Source organism: Pelodiscus sinensis, chromosome 27 (assembly GCF_049634645.1).
Source record: "Pelodiscus sinensis isolate JC-2024 chromosome 27, ASM4963464v1, whole genome shotgun sequence".
In the NCBI taxonomy this organism is placed as follows: domain Eukaryota; kingdom Metazoa; phylum Chordata; order Testudines; family Trionychidae; genus Pelodiscus; species Pelodiscus sinensis.
In genome coordinates this window covers 10,120,467-10,138,574 of record NC_134737.1, presented here as the reverse complement: position 1 = coordinate 10,138,574, position 18,108 = coordinate 10,120,467, and the positions used below count along the sequence as shown (strand labels likewise).

The window sequence follows — 18,108 nt, the reverse complement described above, 5'->3', positions numbered from 1 at the left end:
AAGTCTCAGCTTGACAAAGCCCTGGCTGGGTTGATTTACTTGGGATTGGTCCTGCTTTGGGCAGGGGGCTGAACTTGATGACCTCCTGAGGTCTCTTCCAGCTCTATGATTCCCCCCAGCTAGCATAATGGCTATGTCTGCAATGCATACTGGAAGTGTTATTACAGCTCAGGTAAGCATACACATGCTTGCTTTAATACAGCTAGCACCGGTAAAAATAACAGTGGAGACCTGACAGGCATGGACTTCACAAAGGATGAGGGATGGCAGTTAAGCTGTGAAATTGTCATCGGGGAGCCCAGTACCGTAAGTTACCATGTTACCTCTCTCTCTGCCACAGCAAGGAGTGAACTTTTTGGAGTTTAAGCAGTGTGACTGACAGCTCCGTTGCCTGGCCAACAGCCTCCTGGAGAGAGCCTGCTCATCTGAATCTTGCCTTGCAGGTAACCCCAGTTCCTGGGTCCCCCAGAGTTGTCTTTCTGTAGCATCCTTTTCCTCCCACTGGGCATTTACAGAAATTAACCAAGTCCACGCTCTCCAAAGACACAGAATAAACACCCGCCTAGCCTTGCCCGGTGGCGGCCCCAGCCTTCGGCAGTCAGGTGTATAGACAGTTTTGGGAAGGCTGTCTGGGTATGTCTACACTGCCACCCTAGTTCAAACTAGGGTGGCTAATGTAGGCATTCGAACTTGCAAATGAAACCCAGGATTTAAATATCCTGGGCTTCATTTGCATGTTCCCAGGCGGACTCCATTTTTAAATGCCCATACTTCGAACTACCTGCCCGCAGCTACACACGGCACCTCCTTGCAGGAGGAATAACGGTAGTTCGAATTAGGAGCTTTAATTCGAACTAGCTAGCCCGTGCCGCGTGTAGCCACGGGCAGGTAGTTCGAACTACAGGCATTTAAAAATGGCACCTGCCGGGAACATGCAAATGAACCCTGGGATATTTAAATCCCAAGCTTCATTTGCAAGTTCAAATGCCTACATTAGCAACCCTAGTTTGAACTAGGGTGGCAGTGTAGACATACTCTCTCTTTCCTTGCCTACATTACCAACTGCCCATGCCTGCAGGCTCCTCACCCCTAACACAGAGCCTCTCCCCAAACCTAGCCCCCATCCTGCACCCCAAAGCTCTCATCCCGCCACAACCCAGAAACTGCACCCTCAGCCAGAACGCTCGCACTCCCACCCTCTGTCCCAGCCAAGTGCTTCTAAACTCCAGCCCTGCCCTAAAACCTGCACCCATAACCAAAGCCCTCACACTCCTGCACCCCAAGCCTCTGTCCCAATCCTGAGCCCTCTCCAACACTCAGAGCCCCTGGGCCCCACCCCCACTAGATGAATTTATGTGCACCAAATCACCTCCACATGGGTGCATGTAAGAAAATTCATTCTGCTCAGGGGTGGAAAAAATTAGAGGGAACCTTGGTGTGCACCTATTTTCAGAGTGAGATGGTTTGCAGTAAGTTTCTTAGTAAAGAACATATATGTAATTGATGCTAAGCAAGAGAAAAAGAGATGGGTCCGGTTACAGACAAAAAAATGGCCAGCTTTCTAATGTCTAGATCTTAATCCTAGCAAGCTGTAACTTGGCCTAAAACAGTTTCTCATATGAAGCCATCAGCATCTCCAGCCCTTTAGGTAGGAGAATCACTTTTCACAGAATCAGAGGCGCTGTTTTCTTTGTCCCCTAAAAGATGGATAACTGAGAAGTTCTCTTCCGTCCCTTTTAAAATCCAGAAAACCTTTTATAAGGCCATAGTGGGTCCGGCCAAAGATCCATCTAGTCCAGTGTCCTGTCTTCCCGCAGTGGCCAATTCAAGGTACCCCAGAGGGAATGAACGGAACAGGTGATCATAGGGTATGTCTAGACTTCAGGCTTCTTTCGAAAGAAGCTTTTCCGGAAGAGATCTTCTGAAAAACCTTCTTCCGAAAGAGAGTGTCCACACTGCCAAAGTGCATCGAAAATGCGATCTGCTTTTTCGGAAGATAGCATCCATTCAGTGTGGACGCTATCTCGCATTTAAGCTGTGATTACTACGGACACAGTGGCCACCAGGGCACCTGTGCTTTTTCCTCTTTCCTCTTCTTTCGAAAAAACTCCCTCTTCTGCATCCACACATGCCTTTTTCTTAAAGAACTCTTTCAGAAAAAGGCTTCTTCTTCACAGAATGAGGTTTACCAGTGTTGGAAAAACCCCTGCATTCTTTCGATTTTTCTTTTGAAAGAATGCAATAGCAGTATGGACGTAAATGAAGTTTTTTGGAAAAATGGCTGTTTTCCAAAAAAACCTCTGCGCTCTTGATGCACACCTTCCTCTGTAGCATGGGGCATGGGTCACTTGCTGGAGGATTCTCTGCATCTTGGGGTCTTTAAACCATCATTTGAGGACTTCAATATCTGAGATATAGGTGAGAGGATTATTCCAGGAGTGAGTGGGTGAGATTCTGTGGCCTGCATTGTGCAGGAGGTCAGACTAGATGATCATAATGGTCCCTTCTGACCCAAGAGTCTATGAGTCTATGAAATGTCTACCCACATATATATGCACACACTATTATATATGCAGGTGTGCATATATGTGTGTATGCAGACTATTACAGCCGGTCCCTGAGTTGCAAACGGTCAACTTAAGACCGTTCGCAGTTACGACTGAAGCTGTCGTAAATGGCAGACCCCGAGTTACGAACGCAATCCGTACTTACGAACAGCACGGTCGCGTGTAACTCTATGGGGTCCGACTCACGAACAAACCGAGTTACGACCAATTGCTTGGTCCAGTTGCTGGGTTCGGAAGTTGGAGAGAGGTTGTATATGTATTCTTTGAAAAGTAAACCCAGACAAAGTTTCTTTCCCCTGATGCTTGTTTTCAGCATGAAGAACCAAGCCCCTTCTTCATCCTCAGGACAAATTGCTTTTTCCAATTGCTTAATCACTGTGTTTACCTTGTATGTAAATATACTTTCCTTGTCCTTTCCCTGTGATCAAGCGGGGAAGACTAGCAACGCCACATTCCTTTGTCTAGAGCAGGCTTGTTTATTCACTGCCTTCCCAACCAATCTTAAAAACATATTTCCTGCGTATGTACATAACTCTTTATACACAATCCATGCATACATCACGTTAGCTATTCATGGCTAGCGTGTCATCAGTTTTTATACAATATCTTACAAGACACTGAGTGGCTAAGTATTTTGACAACAATGTGCCCTTTGCCAGTTGGCATAAATGCGCTTATAGGTCACATAGATACTCTTAGAATCAGAGAAAAGTAGAATTGGAAGGGACCATGAGACATCACTAAGTCCAGCCCCCTGCACTGAGGTGTGAACAAATAAACCTAGATGATACATGAGATGTTTGTCCAACCTGTTAACCCTCCAATGACTGGGCTTTTACAGTCTCTCTTGGAAGCCTGTTCAGAGCTTTATTGTCATTATACATCTGAAGAAGAAGTAGGATGTGTCCACAAAAGCTCATGACACCATCTACATTTTTTTGTTAGTCCCTAAGGTGCTAACTCTCCTTTAAGCCCATTACTTCTTATTCTGCCTTCAGTGGATGTAGAGAACAATTGATCACATCCGCTCTGTAACACTCCTTTACATATCTGAAGACAATTATCAGGTCTCCTTTCCGTCTTCTTTTCCCAAGACTAAACATGCAGGCTACGTCTACACTGGCATGATTTTCCAGAAATGCTTTTAACGGAAAAGTTTTCCGTTAAAAGCATTTTTGGAAAAGCGCATCTAGATTGGCAGGACGCTTTTCTGCAAAAGCACTTTTTGCGGAAAAGCGTCCGTGGGCAATCTAGACGCGCTTTTCCGCAAAAAGCCCCGATCGCCATTTTCGCGATTGGGGCTTTTTTGCGGAAAACAACTCTCTGCTGTCTACACTGGCCCTTTTGCGCAAAAGTCTTTCGGAAAAAGACTTTTGCCCAAACGGGAGCAGCATAGTTTTTCCGGAAAAGCACTGATGATTTTACATTAGATCGTCAGTGCTTTTCCGGAAATTCAAGCAGCCAGTGTAGACAGCTGGCAAGTTTTCCCGGAAAATCAGATGATTTTCCGGAAAAACCTTGCCAGTGTAGACACAGCCACCCAGTTTTTTAAAACCTTTCCTTATAAGTCAGGCTTTCTAAATCTTTAATCACTTTATCACACTCTTTTAGACTTTCTCCAATTTGTCTGCATCTTTCCTAAAACATGATATGTAGAACAGGGCACAGTACTCAGCCTCACCGGTGCTGAATAAATTGGGGCAGCTACCTCCTGTATTTTCTATACGACCCTCCTGTTAATACACCCCAGAATATTAGCCTTTTTTCACCTGTTTCACATTGCTGACTTATATACAAATTTGTAATCTACTATTAACCAAACATCTTTTTCAGCAGTACTAACCCCATGCCACTTATTCCCCATTTTGTAGTTGGGTGTGTGATTTTGCTTCGTAAGTGAAACACTTTTGCCTTTGTCTTTTTTTAAATTTCCTCTTGTTGGATTTTGACCAATTCTCTAATCTGTTTTGGTTGTTTTGAACTCTAATCCTGTCTTCCAAAGTGCTTGCAATCCCTCCCTGAATTTTATAGCATACCATTCTCTAAGTCATTCATGAAAATACTGAATTGAACTGGACCTAGGACTGCCCCTTTGGGGACTACACTTGTTATACCCTCCCATTTTGACATTCTGGCTTGTGCAATCTACACTGACCCCATCTTCACCGCTATTGTCTAGACTCTAGAGTAAAACCTGCAGAGTGGGTAGACCTGCCTCTGCTGTTGTACCACCAAATGAAGTGGAGACACAGCCAGCCTCTAACACCTTGATGTTACCATGGCAAGCCTCAATGTCCTACAAGTGAGGGGTAGTATTGTGCACTGCCTAGGAACCAGAGTCATGGGCCAGGATCTAGGGCCACTGATGGGGGAGAACAAGTGGGGCAGTAGCCCCAGGGCCCACTGATTTAAAAGGGCTCAGGGCCACCACTGCTGTTACCATGGCAGCAGCAATGGCCGGAACCCTGGGACCTTTAAATCACCGCCAGAGCCCCATGCAGTGCAGTGCAGGCAGTGCTGAGGACTGGCAGCCTCTAGCCACACCCCTTCCACCTGAGGCCCCGCCCTTTTCAGGGGGCCTGGAGCTGACTCCCCGCACCCAATATTGTCCAGGACCTGGTGAAGTCTGTCGCCAGCACTGTCAGGACCACACTATGTTATATGCAGTACAAACACAGAACAAATAAATGCTGACTGTCTCAAAGAGCTTATAAACGTAGGCAGAGAACCAAAGTTTTTAGCTTTTAATTAATATTCCCCCCCCCCCCCCCATTGACATAGCTGAACCTTTGGCCTCATTTCCTGTCATGTAATTTCTTCCTTCCTCTCACCTCTAAAGTAATGCCATTTGATGTTTCACCAAAGTGGTTAAATATACATTGATACATGGGGACATACACGTGTTTTGATGCACTCAAAGAGGGGAAATGAGGCTCCTGTTGGATTAAAAATTTAGCCTATTTTGACAGGAAAATGGGGCGATATTTGATCAAACCACTCCCAAAAACAAAACCTTTCCTTCACACATTGGGTCCTTCACTAGTGCAGTTCTCAGGACAGGAGTAAAATGGGGCTTGGGTAGGAATTTCAACTGGAATGATACAAACACTAGGGACATGCTCAAGCCAACTGTAATTGGGCAGAGGGGGCTGGTTCTTGGCTTTTTAAGGGGACTGGGTTTGTCCCTCACGTGTGAACCATTAGCTGCCTCTCATGTGAACAACCTGGAGCTGCAGGCAACCTGGTCCCTAGGTAAAAGGCCTATAAGCAGGCTCACCAATGGGGGGGGGGGGGGGTGAAGGGGTCAGTTGCCCCAGGACCTGGTGATACAATAGGGCCTAGGGCTCCCACACTCTCCGGATCCTTTAAATCTCCACTGGAGCAGTGGGTGGTGTGCTCCAGGCAGCACTGAGGACTGCCTGGGGCCCAATGCACTACCCTCTGGATGGCACTGAGGACTGGCTGCCCTAACCCTGCCCCGGCCCCTTCCCCCTCTTGCTCGGGGGCCCAGCAAGTCTGTTAGCTCTCCTGCCTATTAGAAGCTCAGTTGAGAGCAAGGTCTGCATGGAGGCTTTGGAAGGATACCCGAGGTCAGAGATCATTCCCTGGACAGGGCCTACTGGACATTTATGGTTCAACTGGCTGAGAAATAAACTCTCCCTAAAAGCAGCTGTGAAATTCTGTCGATGTCTGGAGTTTTATTAGGTGAGCGGGCTGATGAGATGACCTCTCTGGCGCATCCCAACTCTCTGACAATGTTCTACCTCAGTGGTGCCCTCACCCTGGATTGCTGGAGCACATCAGAAAGCAGCCTTACCCTGTTCTGCACCTGCAAAGCTCCCCTTGCAATGCCCCCTATGTAGAGGCACTGGGAAGGAGGTGCAGGGGGCTGGCGGTTTCTTCTAGGAGAATCCCTAGATATAAGGGACAACAGAATTGTGCAGGGCCTAAAACACAATGACAAGGACCTGTAGCACAGTGGCCTCAGCCCCATGGGCACCTCCTACTGGTCCCTCAAGGAATTAGGTCTTTGGTACTGGAGCACCCCCTTTTGGGGGAAGTCACACCTGCTGTTACCTAGTCTTCTCCACTTCTGGGAAGGATGTGGGTCCTAACACAGACCAAGGCATCCTCCCTCTGGGTACTGCTTTACCACTGTCCTCCCACACTTTGGGGTCCTCCCGCTGTGGGAACCCCCCCAACCCCCTCTGCCCACCTTGCCTCACTGACCTATGGCCAGTCTTCATCTCACTCCTTACCTCAGGGGCAAACTACAGTCTGAAATAGCCACTCATCATTGGTAAGGGGGTATGGACCTGCTGCCTTTGCCTACCCCTGGCTGCCTGTCTGTAGCCCTAGTAGCCTCAGGCCTTGCTTCAGGCCCTGCAGCCTGTGAAGTCCAGTCCGAGTCCCACAATTCCCTAGCAACCAGGTCTCCTCCACAGCAAGAGTGAGTCTCTCTCCTCCGTCCAGAAGCCAGTATTAGGTGGGTCCTAATAGGCTGCTATTGGCCGCAGCTGCTGGCTCCACAGCTCCAGCCCTCTTCCAGGGCTGGGTTTTAGCCCTTAAAGGACCAGTACGGGGTAGGGGCCCTGTCACAGATCCTGGACTCTTTCCCTAGGGGAGGACAGCACTGCCTGCAGGGCCCTTAGGTGACAGGGTGCAGCAAGCGTCTTCTGAACTCCGCTCCATTGTGTTCCATCCAAACAGCGTCTCACTCACCTTTCCCACGCTCTGGGAGAAGGGGAGGAGTACCAGGCATCACGAACAAATGTTTCCACAGCCAGGGAACACCTTGTCCTGGGTGCTCCTTTAGCTAAATTCTGGCGAGGTTGTGCCCATGCCCTGCCCAAGAGTAATGTGCACCCTAGACGGGAAAGAGATACCTATGCATTCAGCATCTTTCATCCCACAGCCCTTTACAAGCATTCTGTGTCCGGGAATCCCTTCTCCCACCACCTAAGTGCAGCCACTTCTGGAGTGGGACATGGCAGCTGTTTAATAAGGCACCGCCATGCTACATGCCATCTGAGGAGAGAGAATGAAGAAGGCTCATATGCAAATGAAACTGCCCAAATGCTAGTCTGATTCACTCTCCTGTCTCCTCGCTGGTGCCACAACGGGTTGATACTCTGAGCACAAAGTGATGGTTACACCACTCCCACCCATCAGGGTGGAGGCTAAGCCTTAACCCCCCACTCCCATCCCCCAGGCTCCCTGCTTTCATCCCATATTTTCTTGCAGCACCCTTCAAGTTATGTGTGGGGAGTGTTTCTTTTCCCCGTGCTCCCCTGACAAAGAGCACCAGCCTACAGCTGAGCACCTCTTACAAAGTGCTGAAGCCACCCCTACCCTAGATAATTCTGCTCGATGATTTATGGGACTCAAAAAAAGTTATTTTAAAATCCTTTGACAGCAGACCTTTGGGCACCAAAAGGTCAAAGCCCATTGGCCGAGAGAATGGAGCCCTGGCTGGGATGATTGAGTTGGGGTTGGTCCTGCTTTGGGCAGGAGGCTGGACTTGATGACCTCCTGAGGTCTCTTCCAGCCCTAGGATTCTGGGTGCTATGAACTCAGTATGGGAGGCCAAAGCCAGAGCAGACCTACTGCCTCATCCTACCACTGGTGGCGTGCGTTTGGACAGAGAGCCAGCCCCAGTCACAGCATGTAACGTTGTTCATCTGCAACATGCTCTAGATGCATTCATGAATGCATAGAATCAACATAGGGCAGAATAGTGATAGAAATGTAGCCGTGTTAGTCTGGTGTAGCTGACTATGTAGCACTTTAAAGACTAACAAGATGGTTTATTAGGTGATGAGCTTTCATGGGCCAGACCCACTTCCTCAACTTAATCAACATAGGGCAGAAGGCGTTCCAGCCCCACTGGGAAGCAGACACGAGAGGGTTAAGCCCCTGCTTTATTTTCCCACTCGGTACCCAGAGTTGGTGCTAGGGGAAAGCATTCTGTGAAACATTTCACAGTTTCCAAGCTGTCTCCATTTCTCAGGATTTAAAATGGTCCCATTTGCCTTTCTTTTTTTTTTTTTTTTTCCATTTTATTTGTTACAGGGATTTTTTTTAAATTGAAATGACCTTTGAAATGTTTTGTTTGCTGAAAGCCCTGTTTCTGGTAAGAAAACATGAACATAAGAACGGCCACACTGGGTGAGACCAAAGGTCCATCCAACCCAGTGTCCTATTTGCCGACAGTGGTCAATACCAGATGCCCCAGAGGGTATGAACAGAATAGGGAATCATCAAGTGATCCCTCTCCTGTCATCCATTTCCAGCCCCTGACAAACAGGGCACATCTATACAGCAGGGCAAAAGTTGAATTAAGATACGTAACTTGAGCTACGTCAATTGTGTAGCTTCAGTTGAAACAGCTTAACTCAGCTTTTGGTGCTGTTTACACAGCAGGAAGTCAAAGGAAGAACACTCTTCCTTCAACTTCCCTTACTCCTCATGAAATGATGGTTACAGGAGCTGGAGTAAGAAATCTTCCAGCTCGACATTATTTCAGAATAATGGCTTGCAGTGTAGACATGCTCTTTGTTATTTTGGAATAACGCTGCTGTGTAGACATAGACACAGAGGATAGAACACCATCCCTGCCCATCCTGGCTAATAACCATTGATAGACCTATTCACCATGAATTAATTAGCTCTTTTTCGATCCCTGTTAAAGTCCTGGCCTTCACAATATCCTCTGGCAAGGAGTTCCACGGGTTGACTGTGCATTGCATGAAGAAATACTTCCTTTTGTTTTAAACCTGCTACCTACTAATTAAACCTGCTACCTATTAACCTGCTACCTATTAACATGGTTTGGGATAAACTAAAACTTTGGATTGAAATACATCATATAATAATGTAAACCAATGTCTGACAGAGCTCAAGGTGAGCCCTAACTGGGGTGGGAGATTGGGGCAGATTGTTTCACATCTGCCCCTTCATGTGAAACTGGCCAGGATTGTAGAGAAAAGACTGAGCTAGGGACCATGATTCTGATTCGTTCTGGCTATTTCTATTTTCCAGCATGGAAAATGGTGTATAAAAATGGGTAATATCAACATTTTTTTGCAGAGAAAGACTCCGTTTTGAATAAAAGGCTATTTTTTCAACCCAAAATAGTCTGGCGGCAAAATGTTATTCTGGTTCTACAGGCAGCCTTCATCTGGAGTGCCCCGCTCTTCCAAGGGGCGGGCCTGGAGTAATACATTTTCAAATGGCTTAGCATCCTCAACTGAGGACTGACTTTCTGACGTGGTTCTGTGCTGGGCATTAAGCTCTTTGGGAAATCTGGCCCTGATTCAGGAGTCTAAAGGGGAGTGGAACTCTTTTGAACATTTGACCCGATATGCTGTGTCAGAGGTCACAGAGGAATCAATGTAAGAGCTTGGTTTTGACATCAGGGGCTTACTCCCATGTCTACAGACCACTAGCTTATGTTTCTCTCTGGCTCTGCAACACCTCATGTGCCAAGCCCAGTTGCTGATGCTCCTCACAGCTCTTATAAATGAGAGATGCCCTTTTCCCACTCTCTTTGCAATGGAAGAGGTTAGTGAGAACAAAACTGAATGCCCTACCAGAGAACTCACACTTCCAGCTGCGTGGCAACGGATTTTCTGATTCTCAGGAAATTCCATGATTTTGAAAAATGTTTCACTCCAAACCAGACTGAAAAACAACAACAACAACAAAAGAGTTTTCCTGTGAAATGAAATTCTGACCAAATTTGTTCCAGGGGCGATCAAACTGTTTCATCATTGCAGATAAAACCCAAACAGTGCATTCCACGTGTGACCTTTGAAAATGTTTTCAGATGCCTATTTTATTACAAAAACAACCCTCATGCCTTTCATGTCAGAAAGTTGTTTCAAAAAGGAAAAAAAGTCGATGCTTGGTTCCAAAAATGTCGAAACGGGACACTATCAAACCACTTTGCTTTGTTCTTTTTTTCAAAACGAAATGTTGTTGAAATCAACACATTTTTCTAAACATTTTAATCTGATGCAAATGGCATTTTTTTAAAATGTTGCTCATCAGTTCCACAGAGTCCCCATCTTCCCATGTGTCCCAGCCCTGCGAATACAGCCAGTGGGGCATTCGGCCTGGCTTTCTGTGTTATGGATCAGCTAGTGGCAGATATTTGTTCTTCTCCCCAGAGATTCTCTCTCTCTCGCTCTCTCTCCCCCCCCTTCCTTTCGATAAAGGAGATTCAAGCATAATGGAGATGAATGCAGGAGGTGGTGAAATAGATTGGCTGCAGTGCTAATAAAGAGCCGGCTTGGAAAGGAAAGAATTTGGCTACAAGGAGAAATAGTTTGGTAGAGTAACCATTCTCACTTCATCTCTCTGGCCCTGAATGCCCACTGACAAAGCGTTTGCTGCCATGTAACGGCAGCTTTTATCAAGCTTGACAAACTCACTACACCTAACACAGCTCTGTCACAGTGTTTATCTGTATAGAGTGTCATGGGAAGTGTCAAATGAAAGCTGGTGACACACCAGTCATTAATATTATTGCATGGCATATGGCTGGATGGTGTATACACAGTCGGTACCTGTGTTAGAAATGTGTTCTTCAAATATACTTTGGAGGCTGGGTTGGTAAACACGTTTGTCCTAGACAAAGGCATGTTGTTTTACCTGTCTGCCTTGGAAACTGTCCTGGATCAAGTCTTGGGAAACAGGCACAAAGGACACTTCGTTTGCATTTTAAGTCAACAGAAGAGTCAGTTTTCTGCCTGGCTCTCAACTTCCTGAAGCATGGGGGGGGGGGGGAACGTTATTTGGGCATACACTTTAAAATAACACCTCTCGCAGGTTTCCTGGGTTATCAGAGAAAGGGGAGAGAACCCCTTTGCCTCCCATCACTGGGAGAACAGAGCGAATCACAGAACTGGAAGGGATCTCCAGAGGTTATCAAGTCCACTCCCCTGACCTCATGGCAGGACCAAGCACCATTTCCCTGATAGATGTCTGCTTTTTAAAAATCTCCAGTGTTGAGAATCCACAACCCTCCTAAGCAATTTATTCCAGTGCTTAACCACCCTGACTGTTGGGAAGTTTTCCCTAATGTCCAATCTTGACCTCCCTTGCTGCAATTTAAGCCCTCTTTGTGTCCCTGAACAGTGGATTCCCAGCCGGGTGACTGACTGACACTAAAAGATTGCTTTAGGTAAGAAACTTATTGTAGACAAGGTTTGTAATCTGTTGAGCTAGGTTTTAGTTGCTAGAAAGCACTATTCTACTCTCCTTTTATTTGTAGCCCCTTTCTGTTTTTATTATCTCTGCACAGTCTCACTTAAAGCTGTTTGTCATTAATAAACTCATGCTTGTTTTATTCTAAATCCATCGCAGTGCTGTTACATTAAAGGGAAGTGCGCATCCTCTGCTGGGCCAGCAGACTGGTGTGTGTATCCTGTCACTTTGGAGACAGCAAACTTGGTAATTGCTGTGAACGTCTACGGGTTGTATACTACAGGGAAACGCTCTCCTGGGGATTCAGGATCTGGGGCCCCCAAGGATCCCTTGCAAGTCAAGGAAAGGACTGGCAGAGCTCTGAGGAGGTTATTGGACTGGCTAACCGACTGGAGCGTCAGGGAGCTGAGACACAGTTCAGCCCCTGCAAATCTCCCTCTTGCTGAGGCAGGGAGATAATAGGATAATTTACAGTTTACCCTCCCCCCACTCCAGAGAAGGCCTCACATGGCCAGATACACAAGTCTCTAGCTTGCAATGCAATCAATGGAGCCTAAATGCCTTTATGGTCTGGGCCTCTGGACCAGTGTTCCTTCTAGTTTTTTCCCATCCATGAGTGGAATAAATGTTGTTATCTGCACTGAGGCATGAATGGATGTGCACCACCAAGAGAAACACATGCTGCCAGCTGTGGGCACTATTTGCTCTGCTAATCAGCTGGGTGACATTTGAATCTCTCCTGAGTGGCCACCCAAGCGCTCAGCTTACAGGGAACACTGCTGCAGACTTCATTGTTCCTATCTGTAAAATGAGGATGATTCTTTCTCACTCACAGCCTTTATCTATCTTGCCCTGTTAGTCCCTGTCCCAAAGAGTTTACAATCTATCTCTCGCTTTGTGACTGTGTCTAGGAGACCTGGGGTTCAGTTCCTGGCTCTGCCACAGACTCCTTGCAGGACTCCTGGAAAATCACATGAGCACATTGTGCCTCAGTTTCCCCCTCTGTAAAATGGGAAATCCTTTCTTTCTCTGCTCCGGTGTCTATCTAGTTTGATTCTAATCACTGGGGGGACAGAAAGGGAGCATTCCCAAGCAGTTTTGTACAGTGCCTAGCAATAGAAACAATTATTATTCACAAAATAACAATCACGAAACAGCTGGGAAGAGCAATGAAACTCCCACCCAGCCTGACCCCCTGTTCTGATGCTGTCCCTAGGCAGCAGGATCCAGCCTGCCGGACCCTGCCCAGAGGAGAAGGAGGAATCCGTTTCCTTGCCTTTAATTCCCAAAGCCTCAACTTCTTCCCCTTCGTCTCCCGGCCAGGAGCGGCGGGGTTGGAAATGAGCTGCACCTGCTTTAGAGGGATTATGGTAGAAGTGGAAGTAACTCTCTTCCACGCCTCCCCTCCCAGCTCTCAAGTCACATCTCCCGTGCAGACCCAGCCCCGCTGATTACAGCCCGGTCTCCCCATGTGCATGGGACCCGGAGCGAGGAGGGAGCAGCCTGGCCCCCCCACCCTAGCCTGAGCCGCGGAGGAAGAGGAGCAGGGGTGGGGGGAGGCAGAAGAGGGGGAGCCCCCAGCCAGCTGGGGAGAAGGCAGCCAAGCCGCGCAGGGTCATGCATGAGCGGGTCTAGCGGCTCTCCCCGAGACGGCTAACTTTGGGGAGCCTCCCCCCGGGACTGGAGCATCTCCCCCCCTCCTCTCCCGGCGAAGATTTGGAGGAGGAGAAGCAGCCGCCACCCATGCTCCAAGCAGGGGGTTAAAGTTGAGCTTTGATTCCAGACGCGGTAGAGCCAAACAGGTTGGTGGGGTTGTGTGTGTGTGTGTGTGTGTGTGTGTGTGTGTGTGATTTCTTGCTGTACGTCGATTGAGCTCTCCCTGTGTATGAGTTTCAGCTCCCCCCCCCCCCCGCACCCTTTTGCCAAAGCGGCCTGTTTACACTGGGATTCGGATTCCCTGCCCCCCTTTTCAATATTTCCAGCCGCTAACCCCAGAAAGTTGCTAAACAGGCTGGACAGCTGTTTTCTTTCTTTCTTTCCTTTCTTCTTTGCAGAGGCGGGGTTTTTTTTTTTTAAAACAGGTGGGGGGTGGAGAGAGCCGCTCGCCCCGTGTCCCTCTTTGGTAAAAAGGGGAGAAACCCGGCCACTGCTTTTTTTTCTTTTTTAACAAAATATTCCTTTTTTTGTTGTTGTTGCTCGCTTTGTTGATTCGAATTGTGCAACCTGCCTCCGCGGAACTGTCTCGGGAGTAGGAAGCCAGCTCCAGGAGTCGCCTTGCCTTCACTTTGGCTCCGCAATACTTGGAGGGAAGAGGGGGGGAGGCTGCTCTTAGTTTCCCTTTGGGGATGGAGAAAGGAGGGGCTCGAAGTTAAAGGATTTATATTCTGGATTCCACACCCCCTCCCCCGGCACCCCTATCGATCGCCTGGAGCATTTGGTAAGAGGGGTGGCTTCGAAGTTGCATCCAAACAGCTTTGAGACAAAGAGAAGGCTGGGAGAGCAACAACTTTTCAGCTGAGACGTGCATGGAAGTGGCGTGAAATGCCAGGGATTTGGGGGAACAGAGGGTTTTTTTGGGGGGTGCATGAGTTGTGTATATTGGGGGAGAAGGGAATGAAATTGGGGGGGTTGGGATGGGAAGCTGTTTGCCTGCAGGGGGAGGGAAGGTTGTGGTCTGCCTTCTTTTTGTGTGTGTTTATTTCTTTTGGGTGCGTGGAGGGGGGAAAATAGGAGTCTGGCTCCTGAGCTTTGTGTAGCTGTATCAGCCCTGTGTGTGTGAATCTCACAACTTGCTCTGATTGACAGGGTGGGCAGATGGAAAGTTATTCACATTTATGGGGCTCTTAGTCGAAAGTCTGGAGGTGGGGGGGGGTACAGAGGGCAAATAATGTGGGGACAGCTGTATTTCTACCCACCCCTCTCCCAGCCTCACAATACAACTTCCCCTGACAGGCCTGGAGATGAACAGGAAACTTCCAAGAAAACCTGCTCTCTCGCACTGTCTTTCCTGGTGGATTCTAGACTCCAAAGAAACTTTTGCTGGCAGTATTTTTTTTTCTCTTGAATCCCAGAACCTGCTTTGTGCTATTATTTGTAATGCTTGCCATGGGAGCTTGGGAAACATCTTTTGCAATTAAGAAATTACTTTTGCTTTCCTAAATTAATTTATTTAAAAAAAAATTAACCGTGAGAAATAGGTGTTTAAGTTAATCGTTTTTCTGCTAGGGGAAGCAATATAGCATAACCTCAATAGCTACAGTAGTTCAGAATACTTTGCAGGGACATGTTGCATTTGGTCTTCCTTTGTTGATACCTGTCTTTTTATTTCCCCCATAGGCCGTTTTATTTTAATGTCTATTGCTGAGTGTTTAAAAAAATAATTTCAACACACAACCTGCTGCTCTGGGCTGTGCGTTGTGCCAACAAAGTAAATTTCTCCTTGTTTAGAAATACAAAAAAAAAAAATCAATCCAAGTTTTAAAATCTCTAAATTCCCTAAAGAAGCAAACTGAGCCCAAACTAACCAACAAAACCTTCAACAACCTGCAGAAAAATTAACACTGTCAGTGAATATCCTGATTGAAATTAAAGTATTTAAAATAGTGAGAAGGCAAAATAAGATTAAAATATATATATTGATTTTTAAAATATACACACTAAGGATTCTAACTCAGCCAGCTGTACAGTGAAATTCAACATTGTCATTTGTGTGTGCACATCTTTCCCGAATGGCCCCAGTTTGGGAGCCTTTCTGTTTCTTTGTTTTAAAAGTGTGATGCGGGCTTTTTTTTTTTTTTTTTTTTTTGTGGAGGAGAGGAGGATCCTTGAAACTTTCATACAATGCATGTCATCTGTATGAGGTTTTTGATCAGGTTCACCGTCTAGCTGAAGCCATGTAAGCCATCACTAATAACAATTGTTTGGAAAGAATGTATTATTAAGTAGTGAAATCCCAGACAGAACTTGTTTTAAAACTGATGGTTAGTTGGTGAGGGATATGAGGACAATTCTAATCAGCTGCTTTCATCCGATCCCCAATAGAGTGAATAGCTTCGTTGGTGATGAATTCTCAGTGCAAACCTTGAGAGAATTAATGATTTTTCTGTTCCTTCAAAAATTGTCTTCCTTTTCTGTGCTATGAACAGACGGGCTTCTGGGGCTTCTGTTTCTCTCCTCCATATCCACATCCCTTTCCCCCCCAAAAAAAGTTTACTAAGTGTCGTGTTAGCAGCAGATTGCTCTGAATATTTCTTTGGGGGATAGGAAACTGTTTTGTGTTGGTAAGCACGTTTCTAAGGTGTGTATAGAGAACAAGTGGAGTGTAATTTTAGCTAACCTTTCTGTTTTGGGAATAGCTTTTATTTTTAATAAGAAAAAATTATTCCTCTTTTCCCCACACACCCTACTTTTTAATTCAAATAAAATGTTAATAGGAGAGAACAGGAATAATTCAGAAGTATCTAAAAACTAAAGTTTGCATTGTTACTCAGAGCCATGTTAAAAATGCACACATTTAGAAAACGCACAGTGTGATTTTTTTCTATTCCTAATATAGTGCTAAGGAATTAAAGCGGAATTTCAGAATGGATTCCTAGCCAGGCTCTGTTGCCGGTTTTAAGTAACTGATCAACCCACATCACTTTTTTACTTTGGAGACTACAATATACGTGCATTTGTCATTTAAAGACCTCATTTTACAATGCTTTTGGAAAGGCTGTGGGGTAGACAATAAAATGTTATTAGTTTGTCTATTAAAAGGTTGTGTTTTTTACTTAGAAGTAGGATTTTCCAGGGAGTGAAAATTTCTTCCTGTGAGTTTAAAAATGTACATAAGAAGTATGTTATGCTGGAGACAGTTTTAGTGTCAAATCAACATTGTGTTATATAGACAGCATGAGTCTGCCAGTTGTATGTTTCATGCCATACTAATATTGTTGACTAAACATAAGTAAATCTCAGATTTTAATGAAATCAGCTTTCTTTTATTCTGAGGAAAGTCTGTTTTTAAAATCAGGCTTGCTTATGCCGATGCAAAAATAATTTGTCAGATTTAGTCCCCATTTTTTTGGGTAAGTTTCTAAATCAGAAACTTTGAGAGTGAACAGTGAACATAAGGAAGAAAATTTTATATTGCTGACTGAGTCGCGAAGCTTTTGTCAGTTCTGCGAAGCAGTCAGATGGTTCTAATTCCGGGCTTTATTCTTTCCTCCTTGCGGAGTGTGGGTTGAAAGAGGAGACTTTCTATGCCCCCACGTTGCCTGTATTTTAAAATGTTAGAGCTAATATTCTTGAGGTACTCTTTTTTTTTTTTTAATTTAATTTATTTATTCTTAACCCCCCCCCCCCCATCTTTGCTCCTGTGTTGAGCAAGGGATTATAAAGTGGAGAAGAGGGAACCCTCTGGTTAAAACCTGATGCAAATAATTTGTATTATGCTTTGAACCAATGAGGATACTAAAAGCAAAACCACTTCTATCCTCTGGATCCCATTTCAGAAGAGAAAGTTTGACTAGTCGTGGCTGAGGGGAAAGAGTCTCATCACCACGGAGTATCAAAAATGCACTCAAACCCCATCCGTCCTGTCGACCCTGCAAAGTGTTTAGATGGGTGGCAGGGGTGACATCTCTGTGCTGTCCAAGATTCGGCTGCTGGTGCGAAGTGAAAATGTTCTGTTTGCAACGAGATGTATCCGGTGGATTGATCTTTCCCAGCCCAGTTGTGTAAAGGAGGCCAGCAATTCTTTCTGCTGGTCCCCAAGCCGATGGCTTCAGAAAAACCAGTCAAAAGAAGCGCACAATACATTTACTATTTGGAATGTCTTGGTTCAGCGAGTCTGAGCAGAAAAGTTGTTTGTTTGCCTCTGTTTGGAGAGGAGAGAAAACAGTGAGATGCTGGGAAAAATGTCTGGGCCCAGTAGAGTTCATAATGCTAATAATTGGTAGGTTTCCCTGGATTTTAATATAAAATCTCTTAAGCTTCTTGTTTGGCATGGTGAACCAAAACGAACCATCAAAAAATGAGCTAAAATCCAGCAACGTGCCACCATTGGAGTCTGGTCAATTTCAAATTCAGAATCTCTCTTCTGAAAGAAAGGGAAGAGTTGCTTTAAAAATCGGCATGATCTATAAAATAAAGTGCCGTTGAAATATCCACTTCAGGCGCTTTCCCTCTTTCTTTTCTAATAAGGAAGCCGGAATCCAAGTGCATTCACTTGTGAAGTTCTTGCCCAGAGAACTCTAAGAGCTTTTCTTTTCTTGTGGTGGGCAGGGGATGCTTTGAATCTGATACGGTTTATGTCTTGCTAGGGGACTGTCTTTGAGTCTCTTTTTTT

At 45.9% G+C, this 18,108-nt stretch overlaps 1 protein-coding gene across 8 annotated transcripts in view; it reads left to right on the top strand.

Annotated features, from left to right (window-relative positions):
- Positions 1-13,187: 13,187 nt before the first annotated feature.
- FOXP4 (forkhead box P4) overlaps positions 13,188-18,108 on the top strand; it is a 151,977-nt gene continuing 147,056 nt past the window's right edge. For 6 of the 8 annotated variants that reach the window (XM_075910378.1, XM_075910376.1, XM_075910375.1 and 3 more), the window contains exon 1: positions 13,189-13,579. The gene's annotated coding sequence lies outside the window, so the exon portion shown is untranslated. Of the gene's footprint in view, positions 13,580-13,896; positions 14,215-18,108 lie in introns of those variants that run through there. The other 2 variants (XM_075910377.1, XM_075910371.1) reach the window with 2 other exon arrangements.